This window comes from Mobula hypostoma, chromosome 5 (genome assembly GCF_963921235.1).
Source record: "Mobula hypostoma chromosome 5, sMobHyp1.1, whole genome shotgun sequence".
Taxonomy (NCBI): Eukaryota; Metazoa; Chordata; class Chondrichthyes; order Myliobatiformes; family Myliobatidae; genus Mobula; species Mobula hypostoma.
The window spans coordinates 131,125,385-131,152,747 of record NC_086101.1 but is presented as its reverse complement, the minus strand read 5'-3'; positions in this window follow the sequence as shown (position 1 = coordinate 131,152,747).

The window sequence follows — 27,363 nt, the reverse complement described above, 5'->3', positions numbered from 1 at the left end:
TCATGAAAGTTCCTCACCACCTAGTCAATGCTATTTTCTCACTGCTGCCATCAGGTAGAAGGTAAAAGTTCCTCAGGACTCGCACCAACAGGTTCAAGAGCAGTTACTACCCCTCAGCCATCAGGCTCTTGAACAAAAGGGGATATCTGCACTCATTTAAGGACTCTGTTATATTGTTATTTCATGCTCGTTATTTATTGCCATTTATTTATATCTGCATTTGTACAGTTTGTTTTACTATTCCTAATATTTACAGTTTACAGTTAATGTTCTATAGATTTGGAAAGTATGCCCCCAGATAAAGTATCCCAGGGATGTATATGGTGACATGTATGTAACCTGATGATACATTTTACTTCGAATCATTGACTATTTCCTCTTTTCCACAGATGCTTCCTGTCCTGCTGAATTCATCCAGCATTTTGTGTGTGGTGAGGTACAGGTACGACAAAAATCTTGCATCAGCATCACAGAACATATAATATGATAATTTGGAGAAAGAAATTTTGTGATTCTTGTGATTTTCATTTAGATGTTAAAATAGGAAAATCATTTTTCCAAGAAAAGTTAAAATGAAGGTTACATTAAGAACCGGATGGGGTTGGGATACAGGCAATTTTACAAAATTACTATAATTGGTCTCAGAGTTTAGAGATTGCTAGCAGCTGATGTAATCACTACAGTTATTGCTCTCTATTCATCTGAATGATTATAGCTTACAACCTTCATTAACGATGCACTTGATTGTCTGCATCCTTTAGCTTGGCACCCAGTGCTGTAGCTACCGACATCTTATATAGCTAACCAATGATGGAGACACTAGAGAGACCAAAGATGACTGATGATCTTGATGAAGGGTCGCCCCAGAAAATGGACTGGGTGATTTTCTCCATAGACGTTGACTGACCTGCTGAGTTCCTCAATCATTTTGTGTGTGTTGACGTAGCTAACCTAAGCTACTTAAAGCCAACCTGCACCACTCGAGGGTGATGAAATATTACTTACCCACAGGGAATCAGGAGATCCCTCAAATGAATATTTTTGAATGAAATGACAGCCAATAGCTATGGCAGTTAATTAGAATACCCAAATCCTAAAGATCTGGCTGCACTGGTCCTGATAGTTCATTGATCTATCCCATATTGTTAAGGTAAGTACTTTCACCCTCACTGTCACATGCCACCAGATGCATGACGGGATTTAAAGTTTCTCTCCATTACTCACCTATCAACTGTATATACACATCAATCAGCATTCATATCTGATATTCACAAATCGACAGTAAACCTTGGGTAGCATTTCACAAGTTGCAAATGGTGTCAGCTGCCGAACCATGTCACATCTGTAGATTATGTGCACAACTCTGACCAATGCATTCCTTTTCTCATACAGGGAGATGCATAGCTGGGAGCAGTTTAAACTAACGAGGGAGGGCAAACTGTGGCTGAACCTTCGTTCCACAGAGCAGAGAAGCCTGCTCATCACTGAAGAGAGTGTTTCAGATCCCGTGCCAGCAGCAGACAGTATCAATAGCAGATTATCTTATTTCTAATACTCTCTTATGCTGCACCTCCTTCTGTTTGAGGAGCTGTGGACGTAGTGAGAATATCACACTACCCTCCACCATTCACAGCCGCTCTCCCCACCCTCATTTCCTCATCCAGCCTCCTGACTTTCACTTCTTAGAAAGCCAGGAATTTTAATCCAGCCAAACGGAAGTGAAAAGGTAATTGAAAAGGGGAATTGAAAATTTAATGCTCTCAAGCAGAGAAGTGGAATCCCTCTTATTTTCCTCCCCCCAAGCAGAAAAGCCCATGAAGTAGTTCTGAACCTGGACCAGATCTAACCTTGAGCAGGTTCACTAGACGTATATCCCTATGTAAATGCCAAGGAATCTGAAGGTTCACGTTTCACTGTGGCAATGTCCGGTAATGAAGTGAAGTCAAGATGAGACCAGCAATCATTTGAATAGTCATAGAGGATTTCTATGCCTATGCACACTTGCGTGGGAGTCTCATACTTTGGCAAAGCTAAGGAGGAAAATAGTGGCAGCTCAGGTTCAAACCAGTGATGTTCTAAAGGACATGTCAGGCTATGATCTGGTGATTCATTGTAATATCTGTGTGCTGCATTTATTTGTGTGAGAGCAAAGACTACATTTCAAAAACACTTATATTGGATCTCACATTTTTACGGAGATCCAATTGTGAAATAAGACCATAAGACATGGGAGCAGAATTAGGCCATTTAGCCTATCAAATCTGGTCTGGCATTTCATCATGGCTGATCTATTTTTCCTCTCAGCCCCAATCTCCTTTCTTCCCCCTATATCCCTTCATGCCCTGACCAATCAAGAATCTATCAACTACTGCCTAAAATATACATTAAATTTTGGCCTCCACAGCTGCCTGTAACAAAGAGTTCCGCAGATTCACCACCCCCTAGTTAAAGAAGTTCCTTCTCATCTTTGTTCTAAAAGGATGCTCCTCTATTCTGAATCTGTGTCCTCTGGTCTTAAATTCTCCCACCAGAGGAAGCATCCTCTCCACATCCTCTCTATCAAGGGTTTTCACCATTCAATAAGTTTCAATTAGATCGACCGTTGTTCTTCTAAATTCCAGTGAATACTGGCTCAGAACTATCAAATGCTCCTCATATGACAAGTTGTTCAATCCTAGAAAAATTGCCATGAGCAACCTTTGAATTCTCTCCAGTTTCAGTATATCCTTTCTAAGATACTGGGCCCGAAATGGCTCACAATACTCCAAGTGAAGCCTCACCTGTGCTTTATAAAGTTTCAACATTATATCCTTGCTTTTATATTCTAGTTCTGTTAAATTGAATGGTAACATTACTTTTGCCTTCCTTACCACAAACTCAACCTGCAAGTAAACCTTTAGGGAATCCTGCACAAGGACTCCCAAGTCCCTTTGCACCTCTGTTTTTTGAATTTTCTCTCCACTTAAAAAATAGTCTAGCATTTCATTTCTTTTACCACAATGTATGAACATACACTTCCCAACACTGAATTCCATCTGCCATTTCTTTGCCTGTTCTCCTAATCTGTCTAAGTCAGGGGTGGCCAACTTTTTACATTCCATGCATCTATATTTTCACGCAGGAGTTCAGATGCACCATACAACTCTTGAACCCCTACAGTTCTTGTATAAACATGTTAATACAGAACTCATGCATGAAAAAAATCGCATCTGAACTCATGTGTGAAAAAAAATTGATGCATGGTATGTAAAAAGTTGGCCACCCCTGGTCTAAGTCCTTCTGTAGCCTCTCTACTTTCTAAGGACTACCTGCCCCTCCACCTGTCATCGTATCATCTGCAAACTTTGCAGCAAAGCCATCAATTCCATCATCCAAATCATTGGGATATAATGTAAAAAGAAGTGGTCCCAACATAGATCACTGTGGAACACCACTACTCACTGGCAGCCAAGCAGAAAAGGTTCTTTTTATTTCTATTCTTTGCCTTTTGCCATTCAGCCACTGCTTTATCTGTACTACAATATTTCCTGTAATACCACAGGCTCATAACTTGTTAAGCAGTTTCATGTGGTACTTTGTCGACAGCTTCTGAAAGTCCAGGTACACAACATCAACCGATTCTCCTTTGTCTATTCTGCTTGTTATTTCATCAAAAAATTCCAACGCATTTGTCAGGCAAGATTTTTCATTGAGGAAACCATGCTGACTACAGCCTATTTTATCATGTGCCTCCAAGTACTCTGAGACCTCGTCCTTAATGATAGATTTTAACATCTTGCCAATCATTGAGGTCAGACTAACTGGTCTATTATTTCCTTTCTTCTGCCTCTCTTCCTTCTTGAAGAGTGGAGTGACATTTACAATTTTCCTGTCTTCCGGAATCATTCCAGAATCTAGTGATTCTTGAAGATCATTACTAATGCCTTCATAATCTCTTCAGCCACCTCTTTCAGAACCCTAGGGTGTACACCATCTGGTGCAGGTGACTTACCTTCATTTCAGTTTCCCAAGAACCTTCTCCCTAGTAATGGCAACTTAACACACTTCTGCTTGCTGATACTCTCGAGATTTTGATATACTGCTAGTGTCTTCCACAGTGAAGAGTGATGCAAAATACTTACACAGTTTGTCCGTCATTTCCTTATCCCCCATTGCTACCTCTCCAGCATCACCTTCTAGTGGTCCAATATCCAGTCTTGCCTTTCTTGTACACTTCATGTATCTGAAGAAATTTTGGTGTCCTCTTCAATATTATTAGTAAGCTTACTTTAGTATTCCATCTTTACTTACTTCTTGACATTTTTAGTTGCCTTCTGTTGGTTTTTAAAAGCATCCCTATCCTCTTCCCACTAATTTTTGCTTCACTATATGCCCTCTCTTTGGCTTTTATGTTGGCATTGACTTCTGTTAGCAATGGTTGTGCCATCTTGCCTTTAGGATAATTCTTCCTCTTTGGGATGTATGTATCCCATGTCTTCCGAATTGCTTCCAGAAATTGCAGCCATTGCTGCTCTGCTGTCCACCCTGCCAGTGCTCTTTTCCAGTCAATTCTGGCCAACTCCTCTCTCATGCCTCTGTAATCTGAGAACTTTAGCTTCTCATTCTCAAATTTCAGGGTAAATTCGATCATGTTATGATCACTTTTCCCTAAGGGTTCCTTTATGTTAAGCTCTCTCCAGATTCATTGCACAACACCCAATCCAGAATAGCTGATCTCCTAATGGCCTCAACCATGAGTCACTCTAAAAAGCCATCTCCCAGGCATTCTAGAAATTCCCCCTCTTGGAATCCAGCACCAACCTAATTTTCCCAAGCTATATGCATATTGAAATTTCCCAAGACAATTGAAACATTGCCTTTTTGGCATGCATTTTCTCTCTCTCAATAGTAAACCACATCTTTACTATTGTTTGGGTGAGGGAGGGGGTGTTTGTATACAACTCCCATCATGGTCTTTTTATCCTTACAGCTCCTTAGCTCTATTCACAATTATTCAACAGCTTCTGACCCTATGTCTCTTACTAATAATTTGATTTCATTTTTTACCATTAGAACAATGCCAACCCCTCTGCTTACTTCCCTGTCTTTTGAGACAATGTGTATCTCTGGACATTAAGCTCCCAGCTATGATCTTCTGTCAGTCATGATTCAGTGATGCCTACAATATCATACATGCCAATCCTGTGCTACTGTGCTACAATTCATCTACCTTATTCCATATACTACGTACGTTTGTACATTCAAGTATAGCACCTTTAGTCCTGTATTCACCCTTTACTAGTTTGTCCACCTTTTATGTTGCAACTCTTCCTGTTGGCTGCAATTTTGCCCTATGATCAGCCTCTCCTGGCTATGAGCCTCATTACACATTGCCTCTGTTTGTAAACCAACTACCTCATGCTCAGCACTATCACTCCAGTTCCCACCCTCCTGCAAAATTAGTTTAAACCTACCTGAACAACTCCAGCCAACCTGCTGTCAAGGATATTGGACTCCCCTTGGGTTCAGGTTTTATCCATTCCTTTTGTACAGGTCGTACCTTCCGCAAAAGAGATCCCAATGATGGATCAATCTGAACCCCTGCCCCTGCACCATTTCTCCGCAATATTTAGCAATAATTACAAAAGGAGTTTATATTTCTATAATATCTTTGACATGCATGAAGTATTTTGGTGCTTATTAGAAATTCTAATAAATGTAATTCGATAATGGTTATTACAAAGGTATATTAAAATAATTAACCAGAAGTCTGGTAAAAGAGATAGACTGTAAGGTGTGCCTTAGGAACCTAAATGGTTGAGATAGAGAATTCTGCTCCTTAGTGCCTTGATAACTGAAGTCTAAGGGAATGCCCTGCATCACAATAAACAACACCATATTGTCTCCCAGCTTCTTATTTGTTAATCTCTTTTACATTATTCCCAAATCAGTTTGCCAAAAAGATATACTAGTCTATTTCTGAAAAAAGAGTTGAGCATAATCTTATTTTCTTGTTACAGCTGTCAATCCATCCATTGGATCATAACCAGACCCTCCAGTAAGCTCAAGATAATAAAGAAATTTTGTTGTTAAGCAGAATCATGATTGAGCTGCTAGTTTTCACTCCATTTTCTCATGCCTTTTGAAATGTTTTTTTTTCAAACCAGAATCACATATATACATTTTGCCTATATCAAAGCTACATGTCAGAGATGAGATCTCAGTGCATTTCTGTTCATGGATTCCCCAAGACACCAGTACTTGTTTATTCCAAACTTACTTTATTTCTCCACAACTTCTTTGAAGACAGACTTTATTAACTATTGTTATTGACTCTCAGGACTGCAGAAATGACCATCGTGGGGGTTGGACACTGTTGGGGCCTGATAATGGAAGACTAAATTTTGGTTGGCTCCATTACTCCACGCTGATTAAAGCCTTAAGCAAGGTAAAAATCATCAAGGACAAAAGCTGAAAATAAACAGGTGTTCAGTGCTATTTGCCTACATTTGACCAGTCTCCCTCTTTTCTCACTACTACTATCAGGCTGAGTCCCATGCTGCCAGGTTTGGGAGCAGTTGTTGCCCAGCAGCCAACAAACTCCTGGTCTGGCTTCACTTGCCTCAGCACTGAACGGGCTCCGCAACTGTGTACTCTCTTTTAGGGATGCTGTGGTTCATGTTCCATCTGTTTTTCTTTACTTTTTCATTACTATTTGTGCGATTTGTCCACTTTTTCAAATTAGATATGTTGCAGTATTGTGTGCGTGTTTTTTAGTAAATGTTATTTGTGTTTCTTTGTTTTGTGGGTGCTGGCAAGAAGATGAATCTCAAGGTTGTATTTCATATAAGTACAGTGATAATATATTTGTACTTTGAACTTTAACAGTATGACGAATGGATCCCCCGACATAATTTTACTAGCCATCAAAGTTGCACTTTAATTATTCATGAATTATTTCATTGCTGTTATTTATTCCCTTACTGCATACTTGTGTTCTCAAAGATGAAGATTTGTATGCTTCCTTCTCATGATAATTGAAACCATGCTGCAGTCAGCACAATTCAAAGATGGAAAAGGGGAGGATCCTTGCCATCAGACAAAGATTTGGTGAAGGCAAATATCAGTTTCTGATCTCTCTGACTACAAATTAAGGATTCTGCTACTAATTCATGTATTCTTATTTCCACCTTTTCATGTGACTTTTGTTATTGGTAGTTATTTTCATCTGCTTCATTTAATACTGCCAGAGTGGACATCAAATTGCAGTTAACTTCAAGGAGCGATGCCTCAAAAAGACGGCATCCATCATTAAGGACTCCCTTCACCCAGGTCATACCTTGTTCTCAATCCTACCATCGGGAATGAGGTAAAAGGTCTGAAGGCGCACACTCAGTGATTCAGGAACAGCTTCTTCTCTCTGCCATCCAATTTCTGAATTCACATAGAACCCATGAACACTACCTCATTAATTTGTATTTCTATTTTTGCACTACTTATTTAATTTAACATTTTATACATATATAATTGTTAAATTAAATAAGTAGTGCAAAAAAAGGTATATATACATATAATTCTAAATATATATAAGTGTGTGTGTTTATCTATATATATAGGTATGTGTGTGTGTGTATGTATATATATAGATAGACTCACTGGAATTCACAGTTTTTTTCTATTATTATGTACTGCACTGTACTGCTGCTGCAAAGACAACAAATGTCACGGCATATGCCGGTGATAATAAACCTGATTCTGATTCTGATCTGATTCTGTATCTGACTTTGAGAAATGTCTTTGAGAGAGTTTTGCTCTGTTTTAACTGGTGCTAGGTGGTGCTTGTGGATATTTAACCACAAGTTAAGCAATCAAGAGAGATTTCATATACATGTAATTTGGACTTAATTTTCTTGATCATATTTGATTGGGGACAAACGTGTTGAAGAAGTTTCACTTAACACATGCTGTGCTTGTCTGGAGTAGCTTGTAGCTTTGTAGCTTTGCCCATTTATTTTCCCATGCTGGCCTTTCTAATTAATTCCATAACATCGTTACACTATTAGGTACCCAATGATCCCTTTTCTTATTACATCATTTAACTCTTCTCATTAAAAGGAAAAGATAATTGTTTTTAAGGCAGAATGGTGATTTTAATGTCAGTTAGTTATCTCATATACCATCATGTACATAGAAGTCGCAACAAGAGAGTGTGCAATTATTGATCTCCTATTAGGGAATGAGACAGGACAAGTGACAGAAGTTTGAGTAGGGGAAGACTTTGCATCTAGTGATCAATATACCATTATTTTCAAGGTAGTTATGGAAAAAGATAGCTCTGGTTTTTGAGTTGAGATTCTAAATCTGAGAAAGGATAATTTTGATGGCATCAGAAAACATCTGGCAAGTGTGGACTGGGACAGGTTGTTTTTTCGTAAAGGTGCACTTGGTAAGTAGAAGGCCTTCAAAAGTGAAATTTTGACAGTACAAAGTCTGTATGTGCCTATCAGAATAAAAGGCAAGGATAACAGGTTTCGGGAACCTTGGTTTTTGAAAAATGTTGAGACCCTGGTTAGGGAAAAAAGGAGGTACATAGCGGTATAGGCAGGTCAGAAAAAATGAAGTACTTGAGGAGTATAAGAAATACAAGAGAACATTTAAGAAAGAATCAAGAGGGCTAAAAGAAGGCATGAGATTGCTATAGTATACAAGGTGAAGGGGAATCCTAAGGAATTCTACAGATATGTTAAGAGCAAAAGGATTGCAAGGGACAAAGTTGGTCCTCTGGAAAATCTGGATGGTAATCTATTGCGGAGACAGAAGAGATCGGGGAGATCCTAAATGGATTTTTTTGCATCTGTATTTACTCAGGAGATGGAAAGGGAGACTATAGAAGTAAGGTAAAGCAGTGGAGAGGTCATGATCACTATACAGGTTACAGAGAGGAGGGGTTGCTGACTTGATGTAAATCAGGGTGGACAACTCCCCAGAGCCTTGCAGTGTTCCCTCGCACCCTGTGGGAGGCATGCAGAAATTGCAGGGGCCCTTGCAGAGATATTTAAAATCGTCCTTAGTGACAGGTGAGGAGGATTTGGAGGATAGCCAATGTTCTGCTGTTTAAAAAAGGTTCTAAGAATAAATCAGGAAATTATAGGCCAGTGAGCCTGACAGGAGTAGTGGGAAATTTATTGGAATTTATTGAAAGGGACTGGGTATATGAGTATTTGGATAGACGGGGACTGATTCAAGAGAGTCAGCATAGCTTTGTGCATAGTAGGTCATGTCTAACCAATCTTATAGAGTTTTTCGAGGAAGTTACCAGGAAAGTTGATGAAGGCAAGGCAGTGGATTTGCCTACATGGACATTAGTAAGGCATTTGACAAGGTTCTGCATGGGAGGTTGGTCAAGAAGGTTTAGCCACTTGGCATTGAACATGAGGTAATAAATTGAACTAGATATTGGCTTTATGGGAGAAGCTGGAAAGTGGTCGTAGATGCTGTACCAGTAGTGCAGGTAGATAGCCTCTTTGACTGGAGGCCTGTGACTGATGCAGTGCTGCAGGGATTGGTGTTGGGTCTGTTGTTGTTTGTCAAATATATTAATGATCTGGACGAAAATGTCGTTAACTTTGTCAGCAAATTTGCAGATGACAACATGTTTGGGAGTATAGTGGACAGTGAGGAAGACTATCAAATGTTGCACTGAGATACGGACCAGTTGGAAAAATGAGAGATAGGATTTAATGCAGACAAGTCAGAAGTGTTGCACTTCAGGAGGACCAAACTGGGTAGGTCTTACACAGTGAGCTGTAGGGCACTGACAAGAGCAGTAGAACAAAGCAATCTAGAACTGCAGGTCCATAATTCATTGAAAGTTCCATCCCAGGTAGATAAGGTCATAATAGAAGCTTTTGGCATGTTGGCCTTCTTCGATGAAAGTGTTGATTACAGGCGTTATGATGTTATGTTAAAGTTGTATAAGATGTTGGGGAGCTCTAATTTGGAGTATTGTGTGCAGTTTTGGTTACCTACCTACACAAATGATGTAAGGAGTACAGAAAAAATTTACACAGATGTTGCTGGGACTGGAGGACCTGAGTTATATGAAAAGATTGAATAGATTAGAACTTTATTCTCTAGAATGTAGAAGACTGAGAGGAAGTTTGAAAGAGGTACACAAAATTATGAGGGGTATAAATAGGGTAAATGTACGCAGTCTTTTTCCACTGAGGCTTTGTGGGTCTATAATTAGATGCCATGGATTAAGGGTGAAAAGTGAAATATTTAAGGGAAATGTGGGTGAAAACATCTTCATGCAGAGGGTGGTGAAAGTGTGGAACATGCTGCCAGTTCAAGTGGAGGATGCGATTTCTATTTCAAAGCTTGAGAGAAGTTTGGACAGGTACATTGATGGTAGAGTTATAGAGGGCTATGGTCCAGTTGTAGGTCGATGGGACTAGGCAGTTTAAATGGAGTAGGTGGGCTGAAGTGACTGTTTCTGTGCTGTAGTTTTGTATAACTCTGTCAATGCTCCAAATACTGTATGTACAGGTATAAGCTGCACAGTATACAAGCTGTCCCTAGGTTATGAATGCCGAAGTTACAGACACACACATATACAAGTAAACTCTCATGATATTATTAAATTCAAGGATCTAAGATATACACATTTGTCCAACTGTACTGATGAATTTGTTTTCTTTCTTTCTCCACTTTTCGTAACTATTCTTTCTTACTTTACTTTGATACCATACATTGCAATACTTCGAAGGATTGTTACAATATTAAGTGATTTTTGTCTATTTCCAATTTATTGACAAAGCCAACGTGAAATGATCTGTGGAGGCTTTCTGGTGAGTGATAAAGATGGTACTAAAGGAGGACTTTGAATATTAAGTCTCTGTATTTGGCTGAGAAACAGCGATGCTATTAGGGATCATCTGAAGAATCTGTGCACTCTGCATGGTGTTTCAATCATTGCTGTAGAACTGGACAGGACTGAGATACTGAACAAAACAAAATTTAAATCTATTATGGACATAACTTACTTCTAATTTATTGCAACTATAACTTCTGCTCTCTTAGACACTGTCCTTCTGAATGCTGGGACAGGTTGTGGTCCACAAAGCAATGCTGTATGCCTCTAAAGTCTCGATATGTTAGATAACATCTGCTTGGACATGGATCTAACCTCTATCAGTTTATGAGCTGAAGGGGGATCTTTCATAGCATCAACAATTTCCTTGGATATTTCTCCTATTATTAGCAATAAAATCTACTTTTGCCGTCAATAAAAGAAAAACAGACTTTATTAATTTTCATTTGATTTCTGCTTTTAGTTATTGTGGGAAAATGTATATGTTTGTTTAATTAAAGGCACAGGTCTGAAGGCAATTTTCTAGGTCACAGTTATGGTCTCTGTTGAACACCTTTTTACTACGTCTTATAACAAGCAACAATTGACTCAGAGTGAATCAATCATAAGCACATTTATTTTACTTGCTGCATGGGAAGACCATCACTGCACAAGACCTGGTGATAGCCCTGGTAAAAACAGACAGCATAGTTACTCCCTTATACACTAATTTTATCTACCCACACCAGTACAAGGACAGGGTGCATTCTGTAGTCTGCTTCACATATGTATTGCCACTTCTCCAGCAACTGAATCCATTGGTCTTTCCACAGTTTGTCATATACTCAAGGCCCATTAATATAATGTTGCATGGACAGTACTAGCAAAACACTCAGGTTCCACTTTGTTACAGCCAAAATGCAATTATGTAACCACAAGTAAAGTACATTTCCACATTCCCTCCTTTTTGTCCTTTCATGATAACACTAAATTTCACCAAATACAGTAATTGAAATATGCATATATTTGTATATAAAACAATGACAGTTTCAAAGCCCCACCCAAAATTCCATTTTCATCCATCCACTTCAATGAGTACCTATTCCTTAATATCCTCTCCTTCACCCTGTTATTTCTCACAAATATCAGAAAAGATTAACAGCCATTATTATAGTACCAATAGTTATACCATAATGCAGAGTAGTTGCCCACCATCTTCCCAGCATCTCAAGTGGTCACCACTCACCTCTGGAGCGTAATATTTGTGATACTGATCCCCTACTTTCTTAATCTCTTTGGTAGCTTCTCAGGTGTGATTGGTACAGCAACTCAAGTGCCCCCATTTTTTGATAGAATAAAATCCAAAGACACTGTTCTGTAATGCTACCAGTTTTGCCAACAACTTAGTTAACACTTGTTGGATTTGATCAAAAGTATACGCACTTTCATTCACTATTTTCTCCAAAACCAATGCCATATTAATCAGTTCCTGGGACAACCTCGCAGTCCCATATCCTGGAAAGGCAATCATCCATACTCTCTCAGCCTCGGTTATGGATCTCTGGCGGCACCAGACCGGAAGACGGTGAGGTAGAGATGACAAGAGTCACATGTGGGGCACTATGTAGACAAGATATCAGCTGCCCTTTCAGGACCACGGCTCTCACCACTCTCCCAAGGGGAACATCCTCGGAGGTCAGAGGTAGGCCCACTAACTGCACACCAGTGAAGTGCCTTTCAGCAGATGCGGAGGACTGGGATTTGCCAGTTCCGTACATGTACCTTTACTGTTCTCCAGATAGGGGCCCTTGCCTTTCCAGTTGTTGTGATGTGTTACCTGATGCCAGCATTTTGGTGTCAGGAACAACAATTTGAATCCCTCTCTCAGTCATTGAGGAGCCACCAGTGTACAGAATCAAATTTTTGGCAGAGCAATATCCAGCATATTCTTAAATTAAAACTGCTATCACGTGTTTCTCATTGACATACTGGGTAAATTGTCCAGCTGTATCAAAGATTCTTAATGCAGATGCTGTACCCAATACCAATATCAATTTTAAAGTTTAAGATGCTTTCATTTCTTCTTCTTTAATAGTCACAAGCTTGTCTGAGCACTTCTTGTCCTTCAGCAGATTGTGAGCAATTGGGGGAATAGTTGATTGATCTGCCACTAGCTTGTCAATACATTAATTAGCAATAGCTTCCTCTGACACACAGCTGTGAATCTTTTTGTTTAATCACTGTTATTCTCACATGAGTCACTAGGGATCGCTGTAGAGTCCATGTCATATCAATCCTGTAATTCATCAGATTTCAGAGGTATTGCTGTGCAATTGGATTTGGATTAAAAGGAAAGACAACAACTGGGTTGCAAGATGAAGACAGGAGGGTGTGGAACTGAGGGGGGTGTATCTGGGACGCCAGGTAGCACCTTTGAGCCCTCTGGAGATGACGTGGGCTTATCAATGAAACATCAAAGAAGGAGGGTGCCCACCTGATGACCCCAGTGATGTACCTACCCTCCCTACTTGTCACCACTCCAAGCCCACTGTCAACATCGAGAGTGCCGACTTACCATAGCTCTACTGGTATTCTGTAATTCTCCTCAGTTCGGATGGTGTCATTGTGCAGGGAGACTCTTCGATGTGAGATGTAATTCAGATCGGCCAGATTTGGGAACTTCTTTCCAACTGTGATAAGACTGCTGAACGGATCCTGACCCGGATCTGGGCCGTACCCTCCAAATATCCAGACCTGCCTCTCATTTTTTTTTTACCTTACTTTCCATTTTTCTATTTTCTATTTATGATTTATAATTTAAATTTTTAATATTTACTAATTTTTACTATTTTTAATATTTAATATTTGTAATCCAGGGAGTGGGAAGCGCAGAATCAAATATCGCTGTGATGATTGTACATTCTAGTATCAATTGTTTGGCGACAATAAAGTATAAAGTATAATTCCTTGGGTGGAGCTTCAGAAGTAGATATTTCCCAGGATGGAGCACCAGCAGTAATGTCACTAGCAGAAAGACCCGCTTGAAGTCACAGCGGCACTTTTCCATATTGTTTTAGTTCACTTTGAAACTTCATACAATGCATATTGATTGTCTGTCTGTATCTTGTTTTACGGTGGTTGGCATCCAGCTTAATGGTGCATTACCGCCACCCTCTGCTCCAGAATGTGCACTAGACATACATTCTAAATCCCTTCACCCAATCTCACACACACACACACACACACACACACAAACCTACACTTCACCCTCCCATCTTTGACCATCCTCGTATCCTATTCCTGTTTATTCGTCATATTCTATAAAAAACCCCTGTACCCCTTAAAAACACTAAAAATACCCGGACTTGTGCTCTCTCACCCATGCCCAGCAACCCTTTTAATGTGAATTCCTGCATCCCCAACTCCCTTAATTTATTTCTCATCATCCCTCTCAGTATCCCATACTTCCTTTCGCTCAATTGGTTAATACAAAGATTTGTTCTTTAGATTTTTCACTGTCTCCAACATATTTTTGTAGTTTATTGCATGTGTGACACTTCTTTAGAATAGTAAATTACTTTACTTGCCTTGTTAACTTTCAATCGCTCACACATTTTACTGAGCTTGTTTTTAATTGTTCCATCATCCTTTCTGCTAAGTCTACTGACTGAGGCCTTATATACTTCTTTTGTTACCTGCCCAGTAAACTGGGTATAGTTGTCACTAGATTGTTTCCAAAGAAATCCGAGTCTTGGGATGATTTCCTTCAATACGCATTTAGCAACTGTAACCATATCATTCTTTCTACAAGGAAATGCTTAAACCTAGCATTAAAAAAATGATGAATATATGTTTATATCCTTGATACAAAGGTACTTCTAAAGTCCAAAGGTTGCCTCTGGCCCATGGTTGAAGAGATTGTCTGAAAATTTTCAATTCAGTAATGGTCTTTATGATAGCCTAAAAGATAGTTTAGTTTGTGGAATCTTACAAGAAAGCATTCAAAAATGGCTCCTAACTGAAGCACTACTTACATTTAAAAGAGCACTTGAAATTGCTGTATCAAAGGAAACTGCAGACAGAGACACAATTGAGTAGCAGTTAGGACTGAAAGAGAGTTTGAGCAAAATTGCAATGTCTAAATAGAAACTGGCCTGGCTGAATAAATTGTGTTATTGTTCTGATAAGGGCTCACAAACACCAAACAAATGCAGATTTAAAGGTTAAAACTTGAAGAAACTGTAACAAAGTAGGACACACACAAAGAGTATGTCGGACAGACAAAAATAAATGGACTACATAGGGAAGAGAAAAAACTAAAAAGTCAAGTTGCAGTTTCAAAAAGTCCACGAGACTACATGCGGATGACGAAAAATCTGATTATGTTGAGAATGATGCAGAACTAAGTAGTCTTGAAATTTTAACTGTGAAATCTAACAATAGACAAGCAATATGGCTTATGCCAGAAGTGAATGGCAAATTAATTACAAATGGAATTGGAGTCTGGTTTGGTTGTTTCAGTCACTCCACAAAATGAGTTTGAATGGCTCTTCAAATATACTAAACTGAAGCCTGCAGATATCCAACTAAGAATTTCAGTCAGTCAGTCAGTGGGTGCCGTCCCGAATCCAGGGTTGGTGGCTATGCACCTCCACCTTCTTTGATCTTGCGATAGTACCGAGTACAGCCTCTCCTCCAGTTTGTTCTCGCTGGCCACCTTGGTACCGCCTGCCGCTGTCCCCACCGAACTCGAGCCCGAGGCCGTGTCGGCCTCCAGCCGCGGCCACTTCTTCGAGCTCGGCCCTTCCTTAGGTGGAGGCCTTGGGCAGGTCCAGGCACACGGTGCAGCACCCAAGTTCATCATGTCCCTTCTAACTAAGTGCATAGCATACGATTCATAGATATGTGGTGAGGCTTTAATCTCTTCCACGGAAGTTGGCCGTTGGCTCACAAGGAGCTCATCCGCCCTTTGACAGGTCTTGTTTTTTTTAGTCCTGCTGGGTGTCCTCACGCCCTCCTCGCCAGACTAAGTTCGGTGGGGAACTAAGAATTTATACTGGAGAAAAGATAATCCCTGTGGGAATGCCATCCATAACAGTGAAATACAGCAACCAATAAGCCATATTGGGCTTGTATTTGGTAAAAACCGAAGAACCTGCATTGTGGTGTGATTGGCTGAGACAACTACAACTTGATTTCAGATCCATCTACAAATTGCCTGCCACATGCCCTGCAATGAAGCCAATTGGAAGTGAATTAAGAAAGGTGATGCGACAGCTGTCTCCATGCTGCACACCATGAACTGTTTTCCAAAAGAGCACAAACAGGTGTTGTTGCCAACCTCTGCATCTCTGGTTGGAAAGCATATTGGACCAAGGAAGGACCATGCTGCTCAGAAGAAGCGTGAAAGCTTCAAAAGCACTGGTACGACTACAACAATTTTTGGAGGTCACATATGTAAGAAAGTCTCTGATTTGTTAATCAGACAGTTACTTGAGAAATGAGGTTTGGACTTAAGCTGGAGGAGGGTTCAAGGAGTTGGCTTTTGTGAGTATAAAGAACTAGTATCTACTCTGTGTGCATTAAGGTTATTGCATGAAGTTCAAGTGAGAGACAAAAAGCTGCTTGTAAAAGTAGATGTAAAGATCAAAGTCTTTACTTTGAACTTTTTGAATGGAAAGCCAAAAGGAAAGGAATATGAAAACAGGAGATTTGTCTGATGATGTTGTGGATGAAGAAAACAAGAGGAGAGATCAGATGGTTAAGGGAGCAATAGAAAGATTAACAAGAGAATACTCCAGTGAACTAAATGGACCTTCCCAAGATCAAGATGCACAAACTAGATGAGTAAAAATGAGGGAAGAGATGGAGAGAAAGAATATGAACAAGAAAGAGAATGGTGTGAAAGAGAGGAAGAATGTGTGAAAGGAAAAGAAAGGGATTGAAGAAATTCCAGAGAGAGAAAAGGAGAAGAAAGGTGTCCAGAATTGTCAGAACCACTTCATCCAGTCACAGAGTCAACTCTTACAACCACCAAAGAGAAGGCCCCAGAAAACGAGATGGTTTCCACAGCCACAAGTCTCATCTGCCAAGCAGAGTGACCTCCCTTGTTAGGAAATATGGTGTCCCACAAGAGTAAGAAAGTCTTCACAGAGATTAAATCTACAGGCTTGAATGAGGCAATGTAACTTTTACCATGCTGTGGATGCCTGTAGTGTATATAGTATTTGTCTTATATAGTTTACTGAGTATGCAGTTGAGATGCATTCTGTTAAGTTAGAGTTTATAGTTAAGCAGGAAGGAGTGTTGTGAATTTAATATTTTAGTAAAATTTAAGTAATCTATATAAAATTGGCAGATTAAGCATTCTTGTTTATTTAAATAATTAGTTATGAGTTAAATACAAAAATTGCATTAATCATCACACTACCATGTGATACCTGCACGCCTCACTTAAAGTAATCATGAAGCTTAGACATGCATTCCTGGACTCCCTTGTTTTCCTTTGAATTAATTTAATGTTTTGAAGTTACAAAATATAACAGAATCATAGACAGTGAAACTGATCTACTCAATGGACAGTAGCATAGATTGCAGTGTATAGAACAGGTGCAGAGCAGAACCCAGTATTTGCTGTGCACCTGGAAAGGTCACACAAAGCAAGAACTGAACTTAATTTTTTGGAGTTCACCCCTCCACCAAGTTTCCACAGGAGATGGTGGTCACCAGAATCCCACTTGGTCCATTCCTGCACCTAAACATGCGATCTCAGTGGGACTAACAAATTCTGTCAAGCACCTTTTTCTATGTCTTGTAACAAACAACAATTAACTCAGAGTAGATCAATCATAAGCACATTTATATTTTTTGCTGCAAAGGAAGACCATTACTGCACAAGAGCCAGCGATAGCTTCAAAAAGACAGACCGCATAGTCACTCCATTATACACAAGTGTTAGATACCCCCACCAGTTTAAGGATAGGGCGCATTCTGTTAGTCTGCTTAATTAGTGTTTTTGGCATCTTTCCAGGTACCAAGTCCACTTGTCTTTCTGCAGTTTGTCGTATACTAAAGGTCCATCGGCATTATGTTGCGCAAATACAATTAGTAAAGTACTTTGGTACAATACAGGTTCCATTTTGTTACAGAGAAAATGTCATTTTGTTACTCCAATAAAATTACATTTCCACGGCTCACTCCCATGTTCTTGTGATTGTGTGTGTACTTGTGCTATGGGGGGAATGATCACCTATGAGAGTGAGTATAGTAGTTGTGTTAGCTTAGTGGGAATTTGCTGATGTGTGATGGACAATGCTTGTTCTTTGTTAGAGAGTCTGGTAATGTCTTACCATTGCTAAACATTTCAGACAATTATCAGTTTAAGGAAATCAGGTCCACCAAGATCACAGAGGCAAGATAAAAAAGATAAGTATAGAAATCTAGCAGAAAATGAGAAAAGAAAAATGTGAAGACATTCTCCAAAAAATCTGAATCAAAAGAAAGATTATCATGAGAATGGATAAATGACACGTAAAATTAATATTAATAAAAAAATGAGAGGGGATAAAACTACAGAAAAATTATTGAAATATGAACTGAGGAAATAATAATGATAGAATAGAAACTTGAGTGTAGGAAAGAGAAGAATACTGAATCAGAGATTGCAAGAAATGTAATTGAAATTTAAATTTAAAGGGAAGAACATCAAGAAAGTAATAGAGAAAAGTTCAATATCAAATTAAAAATAAGACATTACAGAGAAAGAGTTGGAAATGAAGAACTAAAGAAAAACTTGGAATAAATGCTAACGTAAAATAAAGTCAAAAAAAGGGTAAGAATGGCAGATGTAAGATTGTAAAGACAAGTATGATAAGCAACCAGGAGGAAGAAAAAAAGTTAAGAATGAAAGATATGAGAAGAACACCATGACAAAAGGCTTTATGAAGTAGCAACATTACAACGAAAATGAAAGCATGAAAAAGGAGAAAAAAAGGTGGTGAAATGAAGGGAAAGTGAAGTTATGTAAAAGGGTAATTAGAAACATGGCAAGGAGAGAAAAATAAACAGCCAGTAAAAAAAAATCAAATAGAATTAAGATAATAGAATTGAAACCAGTAAATTATGATTTGTAATAGTTAGGCAGAAAATTAGTAAAAAGAGAAGTTCAAATGGAATTTAAATAAGGAAGAAAACGAAATTGAGATAAATATATATTTTATACAACAACCACATTTCAAAATTTCAAGATAGATCAAAATTTGATTACGTGATTGATTAAATGTTTCTGCAGGCTTAAAATTGTTTTTGGTTTGCCAGTTTGAATGAAAAGGTGACTTGGGATGTTCCAAATAATCTGTCTCTCTTCTACCCTGCAGAACAGTCAGTTCATGCTGGCAGCAACATCTCTAGCGACATCACATTGAGCAATGATGTTCCGCCGCCCCAGGGCTGCATGCTCAGCCTGCTCCTGTTCACACTGTTGGCGCATGCCTGCACTGCTAGATCCAGTTCAAAACAAATCAAGTTCACTGTTGACACAGCAGTAGCTGGCCACATCATCAATGACAATGAGACGGCCTGCGGAGAGGAGGTAGAGCTGCTGGTAGAACGCTGCCAGCACAACAACTTGAATCTCAACGTGGACAAGACCAAAGCGATGACTGTGGACTTGAGGAAAGTGCAGGCTGACCACCTCTTACTGCATATAAATGGCTCCTCCATGGGGAGAGCTAGGAGCACCAAGTACCTGGGAGTGCACATATTGGATGATCTCACCTAGTCCCTCAACATCACCTCTTTAGTCAAGAAAGCACAGCAACACCTCCACTTCCTCAGGAGCTTGAGGGCACATGAGGCTGCACATCCCATTCTAACCAACGATGACAGGAGCACCATCGACAGTGTCCTGACTAGCTGCATCATCATCCGGTACAGGAATTACAAGGCATCTGACCAAAGGTTCCTACAAAGTATAGCGAGGACTGCTGAAAGGATCACTGGGTCTCTCTTCCACCAATCAGAGGTATTTATCAGGAGCACTGTGTAAGTAGAGCCAAAGTATTCTCAATTACCCACCCATCTGTTTAGCAATCTCTTTGGTCCTGCCCGCACCCGCTGCCCCCACCATCAGGAAGGGAGTACCGTAGCATTAGGACAAGGACAGTTATGATGGAAGCAGCTTCTTCCGCAGGCCATGAGACTACTGAACTGCCTGTCACCACCCAGGTCTCATCATGTATCAAGCAGCAGTCGATTATACTGTTTACTCTTTAACTTGTGATGTAAATACACGTTTTCATTTGTTAATTTACTAGTAGTAATATTACTTTCTGTATTGTGTGTGAATTATATGTACTGTGCTGAATACCTTGGTCCAGAGGAATGTTATTTTGTGTGGCAATGCGCATGAATATGGTTGAATGACAATCAACTTGAACTTGAACTTGAGAGTGGTGAGTCTGTGGAATTTGTCACCCCAGGCAGCTGGGGAGGCCATGCCACTGGATATATCTAAGGCAGAGGTAGATAGATTCTTGATTAGTCAGAGCATGAAGGGACATGGGAAGAAGGCAGGAGATTGGAGCTGAGAAGGAAAATGGATCAGCCATGATGAAACGATGGAGCAGACTCAATGGGCCAAATAGTCTAATTCTGCTCCTATACTTAATGGTATTGAAAAAGACTCCATAGCTGAAGATGCACACCCATGTTCATCCAGTTCTTGAAGTTACACTTATCATATCTGTCTACTCCTGTGTTGATGGTGCTGTTCACAACTCTGAGACTATAGCAGTGGACTTGAATGACTTTTTGTGCTGTCATTGTGTGATCATGCACATGGTGTCTGGTATTGATTATACAGCATCCTTTCTGCCTGACTACAATGGTTCTCAAGCTGTCTACCATCCTGCAATTTTTCAACAGTTCTCTTTTGGAACTGGGCCACTTTTTTGTTTCTTTAGACAAACAAAGCAGCAAATCTGGCGATGGAAGTCAATTACAAAGGAGATGTCAGGAATTTAGAAATAACACTTCGAAGTGAAGTGTGTGTTTTCAAAATCAAATAAATACCAAATGAGACCAGGATTCAGTGAAACGATGGAGAGACTCAAACAATTAAAGAGTACAACTTCAAAATAAGAAATGAGAATGAAACAAAGGAAATAGAAGTAAAATAGAATTAAAAGTGAAAATGCTGCGGGAGGGAGTACAAAGATATGAAGCAACAAGCTGAAAAACAAACTGAATACATGGAAACAAAGTAAAAGTTATGAAATACGAAAGTAAAAGTTAAAAGACATTACAGAGAAGAAAAGGTAGGGAAACATAAATAAGGAAAATTATAAATTGGAAGTTCCAACAGATAAAGTAAGTTGCACAGAATGAGAATCTTAGAAAACAATGTACTAAAAGTTTCTAATTTTGAGGATGTGGATATCACACATTGGTCAAAATTAATTGTTTTTCTTTTTAAATGCACATATATATGTTAATACAAGGTGTGACTTGGAAAGGAACATAAAATATGATTCTGTGCAGTGCATCTGAACCCTTTCTATTAGGTAGTAAGATATGTGGAATTTGGAATAGTCAAAATAGATTTGGTGTGTTTCTGCTTTGCATCTTGTAGTATGTGTGTTAGTGTTAGAAGCAGTGATTACTGCTGCAAATTCCATGCCAATTTAATGGTTAATGATAAGTATATTCAAATTTGAGATCAACAGAACTTTAGAATACAGAGGAATTAAGGAATGTGTGGAATTAAGTGGTGTGTGAATTTTTAGCATTGATCTTACCAAACTGCATTTCATATGTGGTTATTTGTCCATTAGCAGTACAATTAACTGAACTTAACTGAAGATATTTTTGTTCTTCAGTTGTTGGATAGTCTTTATAGTTATACAGTCCCATTCACTCATTATAGAATACAAGGCTCCTTGTAAACAAGTTTAAATCATGGAGCAATTATGATTCTGGTACATTTGATTCTCAGGATACTTTTATTTGTTTACTTGATATCTGTTATGTATGAAGTAATTAAGATTACAAAAGGTAAAAAAAATGTGTGAAAGAATGACAGGGCTTGGTTTCAATGTATTAGAGTCTGCATAATCTATCTTTGGGAGATGTCCAGGAAAGTATTCAAACTGATATTGATCCAAATGAGAAAATTTTGCACTACTCTGCTATTTAAAAATTGTGAGTGGGACACCAAAAATGTCTTTGCTTTTACACATAAATTAGAGCAATAAAGAGTAACTGCCTGGAAAATGCTATTAAGTTTGTTGAGGGCAAAATGCTATTGTATTATATTGATGTATGCATTTTCTAACAACACGTTCATGTTGATAGAGAGCATTTAGCCTGTTTGCATTTACTCTGCCATTTTTAAATTGATTGGACATTAAATACAGCATTTCATTTCTTCAAGAGATCCTCGTGTGGTGTTGCTCTTACTTTGGTTGGTCAGGTATAAATTCACTTGGAACTGTCAGTAATATCCTGGGTTTTCTGTTTTGTGTGGTTAATGTCTTGTATGGTTGCTTCATAAGTAACTGTCTCATTTGCATACAGGTTAGCTCTTGGTGGGATCTTCATCGCTTGTTGAACTAGCCCTGATCATTGTGTTTGAGAATCATTCCCCATTGTTTGAAACAGCTACTGATTTTGTAATAAAATGTAAAATTTTACTCTGGTATATGCAAGTCTTAACAGAGTATAGCCGAGACTGTATCTGCCTTTTCTATAACCTTAATTAAAATTTTGATTTTTCATAACTCTCAGCGACACTATATTATATATTTTCTTGATAGTTCTCTTGCATGCCCTTCTTCTTTTGAAGTGGTGATAAAGCAATGCACATAGAACCCCTCAGGATGTGGTTTTTATGAAATTCCGGCTGTCATTTATAGCCAATCACCTATTACAAATGAATTGAATTGAAGAAAAAAATCTGACTCTCTTTTTTGACAGAATGAGAGGGATAGATAGCTTGGCAATAATGTGAGTTACTGCTAAAGCAGTTTGCCTTGTATGCGAAGAACATTTAATAGGATTGGAAGACCCATATGTCCAAATTTGTCCATAACTCAAGAACTGAGTTTGTATCAAGAGCATTTTAGCTTGAAGTTTTAAACATGGGGCTGTTGGTAGCAAATGTTTCTGTTGACAAGCGGAGTATCTGCTCTGCACACTCACGCTGAAGTGCCAATGGAGTACAGACTCAAGAACTGTAGTGATAAGGCATCATGTCTTGGATGAGATATTCTAATAAGCTGCCTGTTCTCTCAGTTGGATGTAAAGTACCCTACAGCATTATTCAGAGGAACAGCATAAAAATGTTTCCAGGCACATAGTTATCCTTCAATCACCATGACAATAGTCGATTTTCTCATCATCATCTCATTGCTATCCAGGAGAGCTTGCTGTGCAGAAATTGGCCATCATATTTTCTACATAATAATGAGCATAATTCACAAGTATTTAATTGACTGGAATCCGTAGGTTTGAATTCAAGCTTTGCCAATTAGATCACATTGAGAGATGTACATGCCATTAGGGTTCACTGTCTCCATCTGGAGGACAATAAGGGACAGACAAGAAGTGTTTATTTTGCCATTGAAGGCCAGGTCCCAAGAAGTAAGTACAAAAAGTGAATAAGCAAAATGTGCCAATTTAGACAGATGTGGATTCCTTCACTATAGGCTTGTCTGTTCCGTCCACAGACTATATGTAGAAGAACTACAGATGTCTACATTAATGAGCATTTGAATCAATTTGCTTACTCAATTCTCCTTTACCTATTGTGGAAAAGCAAGGAGACTCATGGCTTCAAAAGAAAGCAATGCACAAAAAAGGTAACACAAGCAAAAAATGAATTGAATGTCTATATTTGTATATTAAGGACCAACATCAAGGGATAGAGGTTAGATTACAACGCTACTAAACCTGGATAGAAGTTATAAATACTATACTTTAGGATTTCCCTTTACTTGCAATTTACTTTGTTTTTTATATCAGTGCAAATCTACATTAAACTGATATCAAGTTTAAGTTAGTCTCAAGCAACACACATCAAAGTTGCTGGTGAACGCAGCAGGCCAGGCAGTATCTCTAGGAAGAGGTACAGTCGACGTTTCAGGCCGAGACCCTTTGTCAGGACAAAATGAAGGAAGAATTAGTAAGAGATTTGAAAGTGGGAGGGGAGGGGAAGATCCAAAATGATAGGAGAAGACAGGAGGGGGAGGGATGGAGCCAAGAGCTGGACAGGTGATTCGCAAAGGGATATGAGAAGATCATGGGACAGGAGGCCCAGGGAGAAAGACAAGGGGGTGGGGGAGGGACCTAGAGGATGGGCAAGGGGTATATTCAGAACTACAGAGGGAGAAAAAGGAGAGTGAGAGAAAGAATGTGTGTATAAAAATAAATAACGGATGTGGTACAAGAGGGAGGTGGGGCATTAGCGGAAGTTAGAGAAGTCAGTGTTCATGCCATCAGGTTGGAGGCTACCCAGACGGAATATAAGGTGTTGTTCCTCCAACCTGAGTGTGGCTTCATCTTTACAGTAGAGGAGGCCGTGGATAGACATGTCAGAATGGGATTGGGATGTGGAATTAAAATGTATGGCCACTGGAAGATCCTGCTTTCTCTGGCGGACAGAGCATAGGTGTTCAGCAAAGCCATCTCCCAGTCTGCGTTGGGTCTCGCCAATATATAGAAGGTCACACTGCGAGCACCGGATGCAGTATATCACCCCAGCCGACTCACAGGTGAAGTGTCGCCTCACCTGGAAGGACTGTCTGGGGCCCTGAATGGTGGTGAGGGAGGAAGTGTAAGGGCATGTGTAGCACATGTTCCGCTTACAAGGATAAGTGCCAGGAAGGAGATCAGTGGGGAGGGATGGAGGGGACGAATGGACAAATGAGTCGCGTAGGGAGCGATCCCTGCGGAAAACAGAAGGTGGGGGAGGGAAAGATGTGCTTAGTGGTGGGATCCTGTTGGAGGTGGAGAATAATATGTTGGACCCGGAGGCTGGTGGGGTGGTAGGTGAGGACAAAGGGAACCTTATTCCTAGGGGGATGCGGGCAGGATGGGGTGAGAGCAGATGTGCGTGAAATGGGGGAGATGTGTTTGAGAGCAGAGTTGATGGTGGAGGAAGGGAAGCCCCTTTCTTTAAAAAAGGAGGACATCTCCCTCATCCTGGAATGAAAAGCCTCATCCTGAGAGCAGATGCGGCGGAGACGGAGGAATTGCGAGAAGGGGATGGCATTTTTGCAAGAGACAGGGTGAGAAGAGGAATAGTCCAGGTAGCTGTGAGAGTCTGTAGGCTTATAGTAGACATCAGTGGATAGAGACAGAAAGATCTAGAAAGGGGAGGGAGGTGTCGGAAATGGACCAGGTAAACTTGAGGGCAGGGTGAAAGTTGGAGGCAAAGTTAATAAAGTCAACGACCTCAGCATGCGCGCAGGAAGCAGCGCCAATGCAGTCGTCGATGTAGCGAAGGAAAAGTGGGGGACAGATACCAGAATAGGTACGGAACATAGATTGATCTCCCACTGATCTCCCTCCTGGCACTTATCCTTGTAAGCGGAACAAGTGCTACACATGCCCTTACACTTCCTCCCTTACCACCATTCAGGGCCCCAGACAGTCCTTCCAGGTGAGGCGACACTTCACCTGTGAGTCAGCTGGGGTGATGTACTGCGTCCGGTGCTCCCGATGTGGCCTTCTATATATTGGCGAGACCCGACGTAGACTGGGAGATTGTTTCGCTGAACACCTACGCTCTGTCCGCCCGAGAAAGCAGGATCTCCCAGTGGCTACACATTTTAATTCCACATCCCATTCCCATTCTGACATGTCTATCCACGGCCTCCTCTACTGTAAAGATGAAGCCACACTCAGGTTGGAGGAACAACACCTTATATTCCGTCTAGGTAGCCTCCAACCTGATGGCATGAATACTGACTTCTCTAACTTCCGCTAATGCCCCACCTCCCACTCATACCTCATCCGTTATTTATTTTTATACACACATTCTTTCTCTCACTCTCCTTTTTCTCCCTCTGTCCCTCTGACTATACCCCTTACTCATCCTTCAGGTTCCCCCCCACCCCCTTGTCTTTCTCCCTGGGCCTCCTGTCCCATGATCCTCTCGTATCCTTTTGCCAATCACCTGTCCAGCTCTTGGCTCCATCCATCCCCCTCCTGTCTTCTCCTATCATTTTGGATCTCCCCCTCCCCCTCCAACTTTCAAATCTCTTACTAACTCTTCCTTCAGTTAGTCCTGACAAAGGATCTCGGCCTGAAACGTCGACTGTACCTCTTCCTAGAGATGCTGCCTGGCCTGCTGCGTTCACCAGCAACTTTGATGTGTGTTGCTTGAATTGCCAGCATCTGCAGAATTCCTGTTGTTTAAGTTAGTCTCAACTCATTTCAGTAGTTCAGCCCACTGCCCATTTGGTGTACCATGCCAGTAATAGTTTCTGGAATTGTGCAGTCCTGTGGGAAGCAAACTGGGCATAAGTATGTAGATTGAAGTTTTAAATGCTGCTGTTAGCAATGTCAGTAACAAGTGTAGGCTGATTGGGTGCTAGTTGCCCGGTTAGGACATGTTCAGATTTTGTTTGTGAGCAGAACTTTCAGAGGCAATTTTCTCCTTTATTATCACTTGTCAGTAGTGTCACTGCAAGTGAACAGTTTAGCTTGCTCTGGAGCACAGATCTTCAATAGTTTTATAGACAGAATGTTATCCAGTTCCACATCCTTTGCTGCATTCAGTATTCCAGCCATATAGTACATAGTGATTCTTGAAAGATCATTACTAAAGCCTCCACGATCTCTTCAGCCACTTCCTTCAGAACTCTCGAGTGTACACCATCTGACTCGGGTAACTTTTCTACCTTTAAACCTTTCAGTTTCCCAAGAACCTTCTCTCTAGTTATGGTAACTTCATACACTACATGATCCCTGATATATGGAACATTCACCATACTGCTAGTGTCTTCTGCAGTGAAGGCTGATGCAAAATACTTACTCAGTTTGTTCACTATTTTGTTGGCACTCCATGATTACCTCTCCAGCATTGTTTTCCAGCGGTCCATTGTCCACTCTCGCCTTTCTTTATTCTTTCCAAAGAGAGGATGTTTACATTATCTACTCGCCAAGGTTCCACTTCCTGTCCTTCTCTACCACTCGCTAGGGCCCCGTTTCAACACTAATTTTAAACTTAATCATTCTGTGGCCCACCTCCTCTTGAACTTTATCAGAGTTATTGAAATGTTACTTTTGAGCAAGATTCCCAACCTGGAGTCCACGGACCCCTTGCTTAATGGTATTGGTCAATGGCATAAAAACAGATCGGGAACCCCTGCATTAGAAGGTCTTTTAAATAAGTCAATTATAAATGCATTGGAAATGACTTCATGAAGTAGCACCAAAGAACACGGGTTTTACTGTGCCTGTATTTCAGGTAAACTTGGGCCAACTTTTTGCATTTCCTATTAAACTTTACTCACTAGCTTCATTTGGTC